Here is a 4,783-nt window from a genome sequence, read left to right as displayed (position 1 = left end):
AGTATGGTATTTGTTACGATGTTTGTTACGAATTTTCTCTCGTAACGAAAGGTAGATCCTTCCGCGCGTGTGGCAGGACTTTTAGTTACGGTATTTGTTACGGAAGTTCCTCGCGTTACAAGTGTTTTTCATTGACCGATTGTCAGAACTTGGTTTTTGTTACGACTATTTGTAACGGCATTGAACCCCGTAAAAAAAATATTACCTACTTATAGTCACGAAACCGTCTGTAACAACAAATATCCAAAGACCACTTTTTGTTACGATTTTCTGGCCTTTTGTTACGGAAAAATAGCGTATTGTGAAAAACAGGGGGTACGCTGCAATTGAAATTGTTCGTAACAAATGGAACTGCTGTGATGCGTATGATACGAAAATAAATTACGAATACAAAGATTGCTATAAACATCATCATCATTACGCCCCGCGCAAACATTAATTCATATTAAAATCTGAATTCCATACCTACCAACAAAGTAAAGCAACCCATAGAACAAGCCTACTAGTATCTACACATCAACAACATGTTCCGCAAAACGTGCTTAACAGTTCAAACACAAGTAAACAACGCAATAAGCAAATACGGTTATCCATCAATCCCATTAGGCACATTTTTCACCATACGAATTCAAACCACAAAGGTCTACGCATCAATTCCAGACATAGTTCAACAAAAACTCAACACAATCCATCCAAAGACAGGTTCGACATTCAATCCATATGACAAACGGGGCAATTAACATGGGTGTATCGGTACCAACATTTCAAGCCCGGCGCATGAGCTGCAATTGCCAACACAGAGATTACTTTAAGTCATACTTCTTATAAATTTCGGAAGGCAATACAAGAAAGGTATTAAAGTAGATACTTACGTCCTTGTAGCTCCACTCAATAGGATCTTCGCCGACGACATCGCGAAGGGTAGTCGCCCCAGAAATGGTCGGCAAAATAAGGGGTGTGTCCGGGACTGACGCGGATGTCACGAAGACCTTGACCAAGGAAAGTGTGTCACCTACAGCATTCACAAGAGCAATTTTCGATTACATTCAAGCATATATATCAACAGACGTTCGAACTGTATATATAACATGTCATAACACAGACATTATAAGTGTAATACTTTGGAACTAGAACAAGAGGAGTACGTACATTCAGACATGTCGTACAGTACATGGTATTACATTCATGAGTTAGGTAGCGAAGCACATTATACCCTAATTTCCTATGTAATTGCAGCTTGATCTTTAAACCAAACATCCTTCAATAAACATGGGTCGTCATAATAGCAGTTATTTTACCACCCCTACATTAACAGTCTACATCGCTTTGGAAATCCACGGATCGTATCATTGTATACTTCTACACTTAGTGAATCCATGCTAATACGCAATATGAGGCCTGAACAGTCACGAAAACCTACGATATCTCGCTGAGGCATATTAAAAGTTTAATTAAACATCCTCAAAGATACCGGACCAACCTGGCCCAGGGGGGCAGAGCAGAAGTCCCTTTGCAACAACTTTTTTGTCACCGGTGCGGGATAATAGAAGCACATGTGTGCCGACCTACAACAGACAGGGCATATGAGTTTGATAAGGTAGTACGCAGTCAAGAGTAGCCTAAATTAGACACTGCACTGATTTCTAAGAAACTCCAGGGCGTCACGGAATCATACCGTCATGCTTGGCTCGGACACAGGCCTGGGAATCTCAGGGACTGAATCAATACGAGATGTGCCCTATCATATAACATGCCGATCATGGTAAATTCCTTCGCCATCCAAATCTCATGGGATACTCATACCAAACAGGTCAGGGATTATGAATACTTACTGCCTGGCCAGTAACCGCTCCGGAGTTTCTGTGCATGAATGCATACACATCAGCCTTGATGGTTTTGAACTCATCCATCATTGCCTTCAGCTCCTCCATTCCATTCTGTAGTTGTTCCCACCCATGCTGGAATGCTACACTGTCTGTTAAACCAGTTGACTCGCTGCGGGGATGAGCTGAACTTGCCGCACTGTCGACCTTTGACCGCTTCTTAATCTTTCCCCCAAGGGCCCGTCGGTACAGAGTCTCCCGAACAGAGGGAGTCCGCCCTTCAGGGGGAACCTTGTTTAGCTCATTCTGTAAATAAGTCTACAGGAAAGATTTAAGTGAGGCCGAACTTGCTCTTGTTGTTAGAGATGTAAATACTGACTGAATTGTAACTAAGTTGGGAACGAATTTATTCTACCAATATCTCCTCGGTTTCTTGGTCATCCTTTCCCTTGCCTTGTGTGCGACTGGAAATCCAAATCTCCAGATTGTCGGGGTCCTTCCCCTTTGCCTTGATCTGCAGCAATACAAGGCCTTCTGTCATCGAAAACATAATGAAATACAGGAGAGGAAAATATGGGGATGGAGCATGACATGACTAATTACTTAATTGTAATAAAAGGTACCTCCTCTGCCAGAGTCGTGAATGACTTCCGCCCAGTACGATGTGGAAAGCTTCTTTTCGCTACGTTCGACGCATTTTTCTTGGATTGAAGCTACGTCAATCAAAGTTATTTAGTTCTCAGTCCATGCCCGTGCAGATTTAACGTATATTAATTTGGCATGTCCCTATGCGTACCTTCACCTTCTCGTCGCGCCAATACTCAACCAACTTCGGCCACTGATCGGGCACAATCCTGCTTGAGGGAACCTTCTTCAGTGCTTCTTCATCGTCCTCGATCGGATTGAAGTAAGTTGATTTGATGCTGTATTTCCAGTGCCTCCAAACTTCCCTTAGGTCACCTTCTCGTCGCTGAGTCTGGTAATCCGCTGTTACTCTGGAATGCCGTTTCACACGGTTTCCACCAGGTCCGGAGAAGATGGTAGGGCCATATATAAGAATCTATATGAAATAAAAGAACTTTCAATTTAATGAAGTTTGCATCACCTGAACCTCCATCCATGCACCCTGTCTCTTCGTCTCCGGTATCTCAGCGAACGTGGGGTAATGTAGAGGAAGTCGAGCTCCGTTGCGTGCAATGACCCCAATGGCTGTCTTGTACTCGTTTACGTCGGGTCCGACGATGCTTTTACCATCCGGCGATGTGAATACAAGCATCCTGTGATCTTTTCCCCATCCACGCGGCATTCGTGCCGCCCCTCTCCCCTGCTTTTTCTTTGACGAACCAGCTGACAAACAGGAGATTACATGTTCTAATAAGGATATTACATGCAAAATATGAAGTCACTAAATGTAATCGGTAATCTTTGAAGGCTAATTTCCAAACCGTCGTGCGATGTCATCTCGTCCAATGGTGCCATATTGCCCGCCTCTGTTCCTGTCATCAGAGTGGGGTCGGAGCCTGGCCCTTCATCCAAGAGTGGCATATCACTCTCTGCAGTCTCCATGTCCTGCGTCGGCGGAAGTGTCTCGTCATCCTGTTGTGTGGGGGGGATTGTATCATCGTCATCCTGTGTCAGTGCCGTCGGATCAAAAAGTGATGGAACATCCCTATCATCATGTTCATGTTGGGGTTAACAGTGTCAGCCTATTGTAGTGTTATACTGAGAGTTCAAATAAGGACATGCTTTCGGCAAAGGAACCACATTACCTCCAAAGGGCCCTCTGAATCCTGAAGCACTGCCCTTCGAGTGGAAGATGTTGGCTTCATGCTTTGACCACGAGCATCGCGCTCTTTCTCCCACTCTGATGTGATGGACCGGAGTCGCTGGAGCAGTGGCGAGACCCGAGATCCCTTCCGTTTTGTCACTTTCTTTGTGGGATTGCGGATGGGCGATGGATTCCTGCTTGCGGGATGAGTTGCCTCTAGGGGGCTGTTACGTGCGGATGCTCGGGTAAAACGTCTTGCGGGAGAGACTGCCGGATCCTGTGACCCTCCAACGGCACCACGTTGAGATTTGCCCATAACCTGCAAGACACCAGTGTTAGTTGGCAGTATGAAAACGTATATTAGGAGAAAATCAAAACACACTTATCACAACAAAGCTTATGAAGTGACATATTACGAGAAATTCACATAATAGTTACTGCAATTAATCAGGGTAAATTGCTTCAGCATACGCAAACGGGGGTAAAGAGCTTATCCGCGTTGACATATTCGGAAAAAATCATAACATCCTGCGCGCGCATAATGGATGCAAAGTGCTTCAGCAAATCAAGCGAAAACAGGGCCTATGAACGATGGCATGCATGTCCGAAAGTGGTTACCTATTACGTACTTCAATCACCGACCCCCCCTCCCCACATAGATGACCATCTGTTGAGATGTGTAATTTATTCTGAACTGCGAACTCAAAAAGGTTGCGTGGTTGCCAAACCATCAAAAATGGGCCAATTAGGCTATATTCGCATACTACCAAAAATGCCCGCTTATTTGATTCTGCGCTAAGCACCATCATCTTCGGAGGATTCCTCCGAATCCGAAGGCGAAGTATCGGCATGGTCCATCTGCCCTGCATCTTCTACTACTTGCCCCTCAATACCTTCCCTTAGCCAGTAATCGGCTGCTCCTCTAACATTGCCTCCGTCATCTAAAGGTAACCCTGTGCTGAATCTATGATCGATCGTACTATACACGTCATACGTGTCTCGCCGTGACACCGGAACGACAACGCTCCAACCTTCATCAACCGGGTCTGCAATGTACCACACCTGAGAGGCTTGGGTCGCTAAGATGAAAGGCTCATCCGTGGGCAAGTTCTTAGGGTACATCAAATACTTAAAGTTCACACATTTATATTTGAACTCATCCTCTTTAACGCCCCTCTCCAGATCCACCCAG

At 44.9% G+C, this 4,783-nt stretch overlaps 1 long non-coding RNA gene across 1 annotated transcript; it reads right to left on the bottom strand.

Moving 5' to 3' along the window:
* Positions 1-558: 558 nt before the first annotated feature.
* LOC127240852 (uncharacterized) lies at positions 559-1,510 on the bottom strand. Its single transcript, XR_007836389.1, has 3 exons — positions 1,481-1,510; positions 873-1,012; positions 559-782 (listed from the first exon to the last, which is right to left on the bottom strand). It is a non-coding gene; the product is annotated as an uncharacterized LOC127240852 (long non-coding RNA).
* Between the last annotated feature and the right edge of the window lie 3,273 nt (positions 1,511-4,783).

The sequence above is a fragment of the Andrographis paniculata genome, unplaced genomic scaffold (assembly GCF_009805555.1).
Source record: "Andrographis paniculata isolate CXL003 unplaced genomic scaffold, ASM980555v1 Contig80END, whole genome shotgun sequence".
Taxonomy (NCBI): Eukaryota; Viridiplantae; Streptophyta; class Magnoliopsida; order Lamiales; family Acanthaceae; genus Andrographis; species Andrographis paniculata.
Note: the sequence above shows the minus strand (reverse complement) of the source record. Positions and strands in the feature narration are given on the sequence as shown.